Source organism: Ovis aries, chromosome 14 (assembly GCF_016772045.2).
Source record: "Ovis aries strain OAR_USU_Benz2616 breed Rambouillet chromosome 14, ARS-UI_Ramb_v3.0, whole genome shotgun sequence".
Classification (NCBI taxonomy): Eukaryota; Metazoa; Chordata; class Mammalia; order Artiodactyla; family Bovidae; genus Ovis; species Ovis aries.
This window is the reverse complement of record NC_056067.1, coordinates 29,161,396-29,174,934: the sequence shown is the minus strand read 5'-3', so window position 1 is coordinate 29,174,934 and position 13,539 is coordinate 29,161,396. Positions and strand designations below refer to the sequence as shown.

General features: G+C 40.1%; 1 protein-coding gene across 1 annotated transcript in view; it reads left to right on the top strand.

Moving 5' to 3' along the window:
• The window catches only part of CDH8 (cadherin 8), a 395,389-nt gene that overhangs the window by 170,637 nt on the left and 211,213 nt on the right, over positions 1-13,539 (top strand). The gene's annotated exons all lie outside the window — the stretch shown is intronic.

Sequence of the window (13,539 nt, the reverse complement as noted above, 5' to 3'; positions counted from 1 at the left end):
CACTTCAAACAATACAAAGTTAACCTTAATTTGAGTGTGCATTAGTAGAACCTGGAGGGACTGGCTAAAATATAATATTTTAGCCTCACTCATATAGTCTATGATTCAGTAAGTCTGGAGTGGAGCTGAGAATTTACATGTCTAACACATACTTGGAGGAGACTGATGCTGCTGGCATGGAGACCACACTCTGAGAACTACCTGCCTGGTGGTGACTGTTGTGCCATATTTCCTTACTTGGAGTCCACTCCACTTGGCATCTCTACCTGGTAGGGTGCCAAAAGATTCTGGAAACTAAATAAGAGAGGCCTGACACATCTTTTCAAAGTGTTACCAAAGGCTTTGTAAAACTATTTTAAATTTTAAAGAAATAAGGGTGATATGTTAAGAATGGAATGCAGAAAGTGTATGACGTATTTTGAGAAAAAATGCAAGACCTCAAAGTAGTTCCAAGTTTATAATTGTCCACTTCTACCTATGGGATCCGTCACCTAATTTGGCTGCCTAACTTACTATAGCTTTTCAGAAGTGTCCATCCAAATAGTCTCCAAATAGTCTTAAAAAAAAAAAAAAACTAATTAATTTTTTTGGCCACACTAGGTTTTTGTTGCTATGCACAAGCTTTCTTTAGTTTCAATGAGTGGGAGCTACTCTTCATTGCAGTGCCAAGCCTTCTCTTTGTGGTGGCTTCTCTTTTTGCAGAGCATGGGTTCTAGGGTGCATAGGCTTCAGTAGTTTCGGCACATGAGCTCGGTAGTTGTGGCTCCCAGGCTCTAAAACCTGGGCTCAGCAGTTGTGGCACATGGGCTCAGCTGCCTCGAGGCATTGCAGAATCTTTCCAGACCAAGGATCGAACCTGCCTCCCGTGTGTTGGAAGGCAGACTTAACCACTGGAGCAACAGGGAAGTCCACAAATATTCTAAACTTAGGGTGTCCACAAAGGCAAGTTCTGTGTTTATTTCCCTAATCCTAAATCCCTAGATTCTCAATTGAAGTCTGGCAAGAATGGAGCCTCAATCATCTGTGTGGTCCTAGACAAGATTTCTTTTGTTGTAACCTCTCTGTGTTTAGTTGCTACTTTAGGAAAAAAAGCAACAATGATTGAAGCTCTCCACTGGGGAAATAATATGCTCAGTTGGGCATTTCATATTGATGCAAGACATTATTTGAAAGTATTTACCAAATATAATAAATGCAGGGAGAGCTTACTGTGAGCCACGCAACTCTTTAATTACTTGTGAGCAGACAAGTGGATGTGTACTATTCTACAGGAAATTCTTTATGGAAACTGGGAATTTCATATTGAACCAGCTCACAGTGGGCTTCTTCATTAGGTAGCCTGTGTGGTTTGCAACTCAGAAAACACTGCTACAGATGTTTTTATTCCTTTTAGGGATAATGCCAGCCTGGGGGATATGCCAGCAAATAAAGAGAGGATGAAAAATTCAGCCTACCTCAGGCTTATCTAGGTAAATTAAGAGTCTACTGGACACTTGTGCTTGTCTAAATGACTGATCTTTTTATTATTTGTGTATTAGCCACTGTTTGCATCATTTATGTCCATTAGTAAAGACATACATTCAGACAAGCTACACTTAATTATAGAGAGAGTGTTAGAAATGTCCCGATGCCTTAGCTCTACAGAAAATCACAACATATACATCTAAATACTTAGGAAAGTGAAATTTAAGCTATTATTTTTCACCATTCTCTGGGCTCTCCTGGGTGTTTTTCACATTGTTCGACCCCCCCTATCTGTCCCAAATTGTACCTGACAGCTCTTTATGATGCAGGTGCTAATTAACTTCTTAACACTTCTTTGCACTGTCCTAAAAGCCCAGCCTTCTCACTTCTGGGCCTTCTAAGGTGTCTCTTTGACTAAAAGAGGTGTGTTTCCCACAATGAGTATGTACTATTTTTGTAATTAAGAACTTGAAATAACATATAACTTTTTAAAGGGTGTATGAGCCCCATCTTCTTCCTGACTCACAAATAGCACTTTTCCAGGGGCTGGTGGGGTGTGACGTACATTCTTTGTCCCCTCCTCTGAGATTCCAGGGGTAGGACCTAGGGATCTATTTGCATTTTAATATCACCTTCTCAGGGGATTCTGGTCCTGGGAGAGGAGTCATTCATTCCAAGCAGGCTTCTTTCCCAAGCACTGGACACACTGCCCCATTTCCTGACATAACTATGCTTTGATAGCTTCAAAATATGTCCTGTGAGTGTCTCCGCATTCTGTTCTCAAATAGCTGATGAGTTCTGTTTCTTCTAGGCATACAGGAGCAGCATAGCTTAGTACATAGTACATAGCACGTGCATGGCACCTAGCATTGTATAATACTGCAGAGTGCGTGCAGTTTGCTATCAGAACCAGCTTCTTACTGCAGGTCCCACATCTGTCAGTAATGGCAACCCAGGCCACCTAGCTAAACACTGAAGTTTTTCCTTCCTTTTCTCTTCTTTCTCTTTTTTTAAACAGTCATTATGTTTCTCTTATTTGTCTTTGGTTGTTTTAATTTTGCATAACCTATTATATCTTCAGGGTTTTAAAAAAAACTATGGTTGTATTTATACTTACTGCAAATATTACTAATGTATTCTAAATGTTTAAAAATAAATATTTTTTTGTTCCATCAGAATGTAGCAATAAGAAAATCTGCTCATATTTTGAATTCTTTCTTTAGAATAATTTCCAAGAGGTGAAATTGCTAAATCAAATGTTTTGAGTATATCTATATCAATTTCTGTCTACATATCAATCATCTATCTATCTATGTATCTATCTGTTTTGTTTTCCTGGCTGACATACTGTACTGGCTGGACTAACTACCAGAGTGCATGCTATTATAAAATTATTCTAGTTCTGTGAAAAATGCCATTAATAATTTGATAGAGTTTGCATTGAATCTATAGATTGCCTTGGAGAATCAATTTTGACAATATTGATTCTTCCTATCCAAGAATATGGTATATCTTTCCTTCTGTTTGTGCCATCTCCAGTTTCTTTCATCAGCATCTTATAGTTTCCATGGACACAGGTCTTTTGCCTTGTTCAGTAGTTTTTTTCCAAGAACTTACCATATAGCACAGGGCTTCCCTGGTGACTTAGTGGTAAAGAACCTACCTGCCAGTGCAGGAGACATGGTTCAGTCCCTGGGTGGGGAAGATCTCCTGAAGGAAATGGCAAACCACTCCAGTATTCTTGTCTGGAGAATCCCATTGACAGAGGAGCCTGGTGGGCTATGGTCCATAGGGTCCCAAAGAGACACAACTGAGTGACTAACCCATAACTATATAGCACAGGGAACTATACCCAAGGGAAGAACCTAAAATAGAAAAGAATCTGAGAAAGAATGAATATATATGTACGTAAAACTGAATCATGTTACTGTACATCTGAAACTAACACAACGTTGAAAATCAACTATACTCCAGTAAATAAACAAATACATTAACTCTAAAAGTATCCATATAGAAAACTCATCTGTAATTGAGTTGTGTTAGTCTCTCTGTTGTATCCGACTCTTTGTGACCCCATGGACTGTAGCCCACCGGGCTCCTCTGTCCATGGGATTTCCCAGACAAGAATACTGGAGTGGGTTGCCATTTCCCTCTCCAAGGGATCTTCCTGATCCAGGGATTGAACCTGGGTCTCCTGCATTGGAGGTGCATTCTTTACCACCTGAGCCACCAGGGAAGCCAGTAACTGAGTAGATTGATTAATTAAAAACAAACATTTATTAGGTGCCTATCTTGTTTTAGGAATTCCTGTCCTTTTTTAGGAATCTAACTGTGATTTAAGTGTAATTTTTAGGGTTTATGTGAGGTCTAAATGGGTCTTCTCTGATGGCTCAGGCAATAAAGAATTTACCTGCAATGTAGGAGACCTGAATTTGAACCCTGGGTCGGAAAGATAAATGACATGATTAAATCAATATGGGCCGGAATCATGGTGGTTTCTTTATATTTGATGGCAACTATCAGTATATAATTTTAAAAAGAAGATTAATATTTGAAAATAAAACAATTGACAATGGATATTTTAAAGGAGGTTGAAATAAAGAAACTTGTGGATTTTTTCCAGTTAATGTTTTTCCTTTAAAGAAGTATCATGTGTGAAGTTTGAGTTTAAAGATTTTCCTGACTCCTAATTATTTTCTTGAGAAATCTAGAGAGATACTAAAGGTAACTTCACTTCCTGTATGAAATACTATTTTGAAAATATTTCTCCAGAGAGTTTAAAGACAAGAAAAACCCAGATTCCACTGTTTTTAGGCATGTCCCAGTGCTCCTCATTTCACACATTTATACTGAAACATGTACAGAATCTTTGCCGCCACATTGTTCCTTCTGCCTGGAGAACAGCTGTAAAGATATTAGTTGTGCTTCAGTTATAAATGGATTGCCAAAAGGGACAGAACGGGTTGTGTATCTCATCAGCATGCCCTGTCTGGTATAAATAATGAGACAGGAACTTGGTAAATTGGAAATTTGTGATAAAAACGAGATGTGATATTATGAAGTCCCACCAGTTCGTTCATCTGAGTACATTGATTTTTAAGGCATTCTGCAAGACTGCTAAATCAATGATTGTCTGTCACAAAATGTTGGTTAAAAGGGCTCTATTACGAGGGTCAACTACAAATTAGTCCAAGGGGTAAACACAAAGGTAGTATAAATGTTAAAGAGAAAAAAGCCATAGATGTTGTAACAAATAGTTGGAAAGGCACAGCTGTTGAAAAGCATATACAGTCTGTTCTCTTATTCAACCTAAGATTCTTAAATGTGGTAATAGGAAGAAGTGAAAAGAGTGGAAATATAATTGATTAGAACTTTATCTTATCATTTTGACTATTTTAAAAATGAAATCGGCATTTTCTTTGATGTAGCCCCAAATTCTTTGCATGTGTTTTTCAAATCTGCTCATTTTTGCTTTTACTTTTTGTTGGAACCTAGCACAGTCACTTTTCTCAGCATGATTAACATTTAAACAAATCTAAGAAAATACTGATATTTTCAAATGAGTTGTGCAAATAAATTGATGCACACGGTAAGTTCTTTTCTAAATAAAACCCCGATTTGGAAGCAGTCTTACCTTAATGTGATCCAGATTAAGAACAGATTAAAAAACCTGACACACCTCCACACACATATACTGTTCATTACTGTTCATTACTGAGTTAAAATTCTGAAATCACAAAACACCCTTGAAGTTGAGTTACCTGCCCTGTCTCGTATCAGGGAAGGTTTCATTGACACACCTCAAACCTGCCCACCATCATTCCCAGCACAAGGACTTGGGCTTATCTCTGTAAGCATGCCTGGAACCCACCCCACATTACAGCCTATGCAGAGATGGTTCTTCCAAGCTTCTCCTCCTGTTAGGCTGTGAATCTCCCAAAGATCAGGAAGGACCGTAGTTGTCTTCTTTTTTTTTTTTTTTAGTATCTTTTTATTTATTTACTTTTGGCTGTGTTGGGTCTTCATTGTGGCACATGGGATATTCGTGGCAGTGTCTGGGCTTCCCTCTAATTGTGGAGTGAGGTCTCCAGAGCACAGGCTCAGTAGTTGTGCCCCCACCCCCAGGCTTAGATGCCCCTTGGTGGGGCATGTGGGATCTGAGTTCCTCGACCAGGGATCAAACCTGTGCCCCTTGCATTGGGAGGCAAATTCTTAACCATGGGACCACCAGGGAAGTCCTGACCCATATTCATACCCCAGGGCCAAGCACAGACTTGAAATATATACAATCAATAAATATCTATAGAATGAGAAGGGACTAAGAAAGGGAGAGTAAAGAGAAAGAAGGATACAAAGGCCAACTGAAGAAGAAGAGATGAAATATTAGTTCAGTTTTCCTAAGCTATTTAAAGGTGTGGTGTGTATCAGACTCATCAGTACCGTGTCAGGCTAAAAGCATCATCAGTCTTATTCTCTCTGTCTCATCTTCTTTTCCTTTTTGTGGTTTCCATCCTCCCAGTTTAAAAGAAAAAAGAAAAAAGAACCCTCAAGATGTTGGCAGATCTTTGATCTTTGTTGTTGTTGTTGAAATTAGTGCCTAGTCTTTCATATATTCTTTTGGTTTCACCATGATTTTAATTAAGGCATGTAGAGTTTCCAATATATTTTTTCCCAACTCTCTCCAAGCATGCAGGTACCATGATCTCACCATATCCTTCTTGTGTTTTTGTTTCTATGTTCTGCTTGTTTGATTTGGCCACACTTCATTTCATCCTATACTGCTGGAGAAGTCCCCTTTCCTCTCATACATCTACTAGGATGAACTGGGGAGAAGATAACAGACTCCCACTGGCATCCAGGAATCCTGGTAGACAGGAAGAGCTGACAGCACAAGAGATGCAAAAGATGGGGTTGGGAATTGACATGAATTGACTTGGATTTTAAATCCAATTGGTGATTTTTTTTTTTTTTTTGAGGTGAGGTCCTTATGTCAAGGCTAAATTTCCATCAGTAGCCCTCATGTTGTTGATTGTCAGGGTTGTATATGTGTGAATTCCTTAGTTGGATGGTTAGGTTTCAAACCTATGGCTATCTACAGTAAGGTGCTAGAACTCCAGAGTTGAACTCTGAGGGGAAAATGAAACAGAATTGTATTCCTACACTTATGAAGTTTATGTCTTAATACATTTATTTAGCTTCTTTGAGACTGTTTTCCTATCTAAAAATGGAGACAACCGTTTCAGCTTAATAGATGTATTTGGAGCATAAAAATAAATAAGGAAAGATAAAGGACCTTGCACAGTGTGTAACACATAGTTGGAGACAAATAATGGTCTCACTGTTTCTGACCTAACCAGAATTTGGGATTAGGACCAAGCAATATCTCTCCTTTTTCAGACTGACCGTCTCTGCTTTTATGATAAGTAAAACTTAATTTAAAATATTCTGGTACCAAAAGACGAATGATGTATGCCTTTTTCTTTTTAATAGAGTAGAAATGTTGTCTTTGGATCAGATGGAACTGGACTTGAATGCCAGCTTCTTCAATTATAAACTAGACCTTGGTCATAAAAGACAGAAGCACTCTGTGTCTTGGAGAAGGAAATGGCAACTCACTGCAGTATTCTTGCCTGGAGAATTCCATGGACAGAGGAGCCTGGTGGGCTACAGTCCATGGGGTCACGAAGAGTTGGACACGACTGAGCAACTATCCCTCCCCTCCCCATCCTCTGTGTCTTAGTCATCAGTTCAGGCTGTTATAAAAAATTACAATAGACTGAGTGACTGAAACAACATTTGTTTCTCATAATTCTGGAGGTTAGAAGTTCAAGATCAAGTGGCCAGCAGATCTGGTGAGAACCTGCTTCCCGGTTTGTAGATGTTCATTTTCTTGCTATGTCCTCAGATGGTAGAGAGCAGAGAGACAAGAGAAGAAGCAAGCTGTCTTTTCCTCTTCTTATCAGGGCACTAACCTCGCTATGAGGCTTTACCCTTTTGAACTAATTGTCTCCCAAAGGTCCCATGTCCTAATACTATCCCACCGAGGGTTTGGAGCTCAACATATGAATATTGTTGAGTCGCTGTCGTGACTGACTCTTTGTCACCCCCTTGGACTTCAGTATCCCAGTCTCTTCCGCCCTCCAGTATCTCCTGGAGTTTGCTCAGATTCATGTCCATTGAGTTGGTGATGCTAACCATCTCCTCCTCTACTGCCCTTTTCTTTTTTTGCCTTCCACCTTTCCCAGCATCAGGGTCTTTTCCAGTGAGTCGGCTCTTCCTGTCAGGTGGCCAAAGTATCAGAGCTTCACCATCAGCATCAGTCCCTCTAATGAATCTTCATGGTTGATTTCCTTTAGGATGGGCTGATTTGATCTCCTTGCAGTCCAGGGGACTTTCAAGAGTCTTCTGCAGCACCACAGTTTGAAAGCATCAATTCTTTGGCACTCAGCTTTCTTTATAGTCCCAGCTCTCACATCCATACATGACTACTGGAAAAACCATAGCTTTGACTATATGAACCTTCACTGGCAAAGTAATGTCTCTGCATTTTAATATACTGTCTGGGTTTGTCATAGTTTTCCTTCCAGGGAGCAGTGTCTTTTAATTTCATGGCTGCATTCACCATACGCAGTGATTTTGGAGCCCGAGAAGATAGTGTCACTGCTTTCACTTTTTCCCCTTCCGTTTGCCATGAAGTGATGGGCCTGGATGCTATGATCTTAGTCTTTTTTGTTTTTTAATGTCACTGAGTTACACTAGCCCCTTTGCCATGACAAGGTTCTGATCCATGAATGAGCAACATATGAAGCGGGGAGGGTGCAAAAACAGTAGTCCATGGTACCCTGTTTGTGATATTTTTATAGAGATTAAGGGGATTTCCTATGTAATGCTAGCGGAACATCTAGCAAGTAGTGGCTCAGATTCAAGAAATGCGATCTCTGCTTATTTTCTCTGGTTTAAGCAGAATTTTCTTCAGCACATACTAGCAAGATGGGCAGAAAGCCATGAGAATAAGTACTTGTGGCTCAACTCCAGAGGGATTTAATCCTCACATACACAAAAAAGGTCCACTCAGCTTCAAGCTCTGAGTGCAGGCAGGAGAGTCTGGCTCTTCTCCATCCTCTGTCACCAACTCATCCCTGGCCATTTCTGCCACCCTTTTTGATCAAGTGACTGTTGGTGTGAGCTCTCATGGAATCTCCTAGTCCAGTTCTCTACTAGACCTGTGCTTTCCCTGGGAGGAAGGGAGCCTTGTAGCTCTTCATTCACTCCATGATAAACTTGGCTTTGATGCCTGGTTCTCAGACTTAGGCTCGTAATGATCAGCCTTCATGGATGTGACTGCAGACATCCTTGGCACAGGCTTGTGAACCCGAAGCAGGCACCAACCTATCACTCTTGGGACAGTGCTTACTCCTGGTGAAGACATGTTCCACCCTGGAGGCAGTCCATCATTTCTTCATTTTTTAAAATTTGGCTGTACTGGGTCTTCGTTGCGGCATGCTAACTCTTCATCGTGGGGCATGGTCTTCTCTAGTTTCGGTGCCTGAGTTTCCCCTCAGCATGTGGGATCATAGTTTCCTGACCAAGGTTCAAACTTGCGTTCCCTGTATTGAAAGGCAGATTCTTAACCACTGGGCCACCAGGGAAATCCCTCATCATTTCTTCTATAGAAACTTTTCACGAGCTTACAAAAAGGTTTGATATCATAATAGCTTTGTTTACAGCCACAAATGTGAGTTACTCTTTACGAAGACAAAATCATGACTACACTTTTTTTAAACTTTTATTTGAAAGATGATTGCTTTATGGAATTTTGTTGTTTTCTGCCATGACTACTCTCTTTTAAGAGGATCCAAAATCTCTACTGTTTCTTCACCCACAATTAACAATATGAAAATAAGGCAAAACAATAAAAATAACATATATTAAAACTATCAGTGGATCAACCTGCTGTCAGTTCAGTTCAGTCGCTCAGTCGTGTCTGACTGTTTGTGACCCCATGAATCGCAGCACACCAGGCCTCCCTGTTCATCACCATCTCCCAGAGTTCACCCAGACTCATGTCCATCGAGTCCATGATGCCATCCAGCCATCTCATCCTCGGTTGTCCCCTTTTCCTCCTGCTCCCAATCCCTCCCAGCATCAGAGTCTTTTCCAATGAGTCAACTCATCTCATGAGGTGGCCAAAGTACTAGAGTTTCAGCTTTAGCATCATTCCTTTGAAAGAAATCCCAGGGTTGATCTCCTTCAGAATGGACTGGTTGGATCTCCTTGCAGTCCAAGGGACTCTCAAGAGTCTTCTTCAACACCACAGTTCAAACACATCAATTCTTCGGTGCTCAGCTTTCTTCACAGTCCAACTCTCACATCCATACATGACCACTGGAAAACCATAGCCTTGACTAGACAGACCTTAGTCAGCAAAGTAATGTCTCTGCTTTTGAATATACTATCTAGGTTGGTCATAACTTTTCTTCCAAGGAGTAAGCGTCTTTTAATTTCATGGCTGCAGTCACCATCTGCAGTGATTTTGGAGCCCCCCAAAATAGCCTGACACTGTTTCCACTGTTTCCCCATCTATTTCCCATGAAGTGATGGGACCAGATGCCATGATCTTCGTTTTCTTAATGTTGAACTTTAAGCCAACTTTTTCGCTCTCCTCTTTCACTTTCATCAAGAGGCTTTTTAGCTCCTCTTCACTTTCTGCCATAAGGGTGGTGTCATCTGCATATCTGAGGTTATTGATATTTCTCCCAGCAATCTTGATTCCAGCTTGTGTTTCTTCCAGTCCAGCGTTTCTCATGATGTACTCTGCATAGAAGTTAAATAAGCAGGGTGACAATATATAGCCTTGACACACTCCTTTTCCTATTTGGAACCAGTCTATTGTTCCATGTCCAGTTCTAACTGTTGCTTCCTGACCTGCATACAGATTTCTCAAGAGGCAGGTTAGGTGGTCTGGTATTCCCATCTCTTGAATTTTCCACAGTTTTTTGTCATCCACACAGTCAAAGGCTTTGGCATAGTCAATAAAGCAGAAATAGATATTTTTCTGGAACTCTCTTGCTTTTTCCATGACCCAGCGGATGTTGGCAGTTTGATCTCTGGTTCCTCTGCCTTTTCTAAAACCAGCTTGAACATCAGGGAGTTCACAGTTCACGTATTGCTGAAGCCTGGCTTGGAGAATTGTGAGCATTACTTTACTAGCATGTGAGATGAGTGCAATTGTGCGGTAGTTTGAGCATTCTTTGGCATTGCCTTTCTTTGGGATTGGAATGAAAACTGACCCTTTCCAGTCCTGTGGCCACTGCTGAGTTTTCCAAATTTGCTGGCATATTGAGTGCAGTACTTTCACAGCATCATCTTTCAGGATTTGAAAGAGCTCCACTGGAATTCCATCACCTCCACTAGCTTTGTTCGTAGTGATGCTTTCTAAGGCCCACTTGACTTCACATTCCAAGATGTCTGGCTCTAGATTAGTGATCACATCATCATGATTATCTGGGTCACGAAGATCTTTTTTTGTACAGTTCTTCCATGTATTCTTGCCACCTCTTCTTAATATCTTCTGCTTCTGTTAGGTCCATACCATTTCTGTCCTTTATCGAGCCCATCTTTGCATGAAATGTTCCCTTGGTATTTCTAATTTTCTTGAAGAGATCTCTAGTCTTTCCCATTGTATTGTTTTCCTCTATTTCTTTGCATTGATCGCTGAAGAAGTCTTTCTTATCTCTTCTTGCTCTTCTTTGGAACTCTGCATTCAGATGCTTATATCTTTCCTTTTCTCCTTTGCTTTTCGCCTCTCTTCTTTTCACAGCTATTTGTAAGGCCTCCCCAGACAGCCATTTTGCTTTTTTGCATTTCTCTTCCATGGAGATGGTCTTGACCCTGTCTTCTGTATAATGTCACGAACCTCATATTCATTTCTAAATATTTCTTCCTGAAGAAAATCAGCATTCATCCATTTACTCACTTAATAGATATTTATACTCAAGGCACTTTCTGAGATGCTAGGGAGAAAAACAGGACACTGGGCCATGTTCTCTGCACTTAAAGTACTGTGCTTGTGTAGTAGTAATGAGGGCCAGTTTGGAAACTTCTGGTTTTGAATACAGGATTTATCCCTTCCTGTTTGAAAGGAGATAATCATAACAAATGCTCAAAGGCTTTTTGCAAAGATTAAATGAATAAATATTTCATACTAGGCCATTCTTAGCATTTGTACAAGTAGAACAGCATAGAGCTGTGTTTATGATGTGATAAAGGGATGAAGCTACGTTAAGGAGGAATGAGTTAATTCTGGAGAAAAAGATTAGCAGGAAAAGTTGAGCAAATAAGAAAGAATATTGTTTTGAAGAAGCTTTCAGTCTGAAAGAGGAAAATCTATATGCACTGCAGTTTATATATAAAAGTAAAAGGTACCCCAAGAGACAATCCAAAAAAAAGTATTTTTAGAGCTCAGAAGAAGAAATGACTCAGCTCAGGAATCAACTAAATCTTGAATCTGGGTGTGACCTTAGGTGGAGGTATTAAGGAATCATAGGAAAATACTTGTTTGAGCAACTGTGTTGGGGAAAAAAAAAATGAGAAAATTAGTGAACTCTGGGTAATTGGTATAAAAATTGGTATAAAAATGGTAAAAAAAATAAATCCCATCTCTAACTTTCCAGTTTTCTAAGCTCCAGTCTGATTAACCTCTTTCATGGGGATTCCATCTGATTTGCAACCCCACCTCTGAACCTTGACTCAAGATCACCCTTTTTTAAAATCTAATCTCAATGTCAGTGTCCCCTCCACTTTGAAACCTTGCTATAGCTATTTAGTTTCCCCTCCTGTGTTATTCAGGTCCTTTCTTTCACCTTTCTCTGCTTCTTCTTCTTTTTTAAAAATTTTTGGCTGCGTTGGGTCTCAGTTGCAGCATGCAGGCTCTCTAGCTGCGGTGTGCCAGCTCAGTAGCTGAGGACACAGGCTTACTTGCTCTCCTACACGTGGGATCTTAGTTCTGTGACCAGGAACTGAACCTACATCCCCTTCATTGCAGGCGTCTTAACCACTGGACCATGAGGGAAGTCCCTCACCTACAGCACTTTATCATTTTACATTATTTGTGTTGGTTATTTAATTTTCTGCTTTCCCACTAGTCTGCCCTTCAAGAAAGCTTGATACATTGCAAGAGCTCAATAAAAACTTTTGCAAAATGGCCCAAACAGGAGATCAGTCCAGCTTACCTCAGTGTTAGCTAGCTGAACATGAAGAATCTCGTATTTTAAAAACCTTTTATTCTGTTTTGGAGAATAGCTGATTAGCAATGTTGTGATCATTTCAGATGGACAGCAAAGGGACTCAGCCATCCGTATACATGTATCTGTTCTCCCCTAAACCCACCTCCCTTCCAGGCTGCTATATAACATTGAGCAGAGTTCCCTGTGCTGCACAGTAGGTCCTTGCTGGTCATCCATTTTAAATATAGCAGTGTGAACCTGTCCATCCCAAACCCCTTAGCTATCCCTTCCCCCTCTCCTCCCCACTCCTCCAACCGTAAGCTTGTTCTCTTAAGTCTGCGAATCTGTTTCTGTTTTGTAAATACCTTCATTCGTATCATTTCTTTTTAGATTTCACATAAAAGGGTTGCCATAAGCTATTTCTTCTTCTCTGTCGGACTTACTTCACTCAGTATGACAACCCCTAGGTAGGATGGCATATTTCGGTTGAGTTAGTGAATACTTTTTTTTTTTTTTTTAATCTCTTTGAATCCATAGCTCTGCAATGATTGCCCAATTAGGCCTGTTTTGTCTAGGACTTTCCCTTCCCAATAGCACAGCGGCTGAGTGGCTTTTCACGTTGCCAGGTTTGCAATTTGATGGGAGAGTCACTCATTTTGTATTTCACATGTAGGGGGAAGAAAAGTAACTCTGTGATGTGATGGATGTGTTAATTAAGTTGATTGTGGTAATCATTTCACAATGTATAGGCATATCAAATCATGTTATACACGATTTTAAATATACTGCAATTTTTTGGTCAATTATACCTCGATAAAACTAGGGGATAAAAGAAAAAACAGAAAGAAAG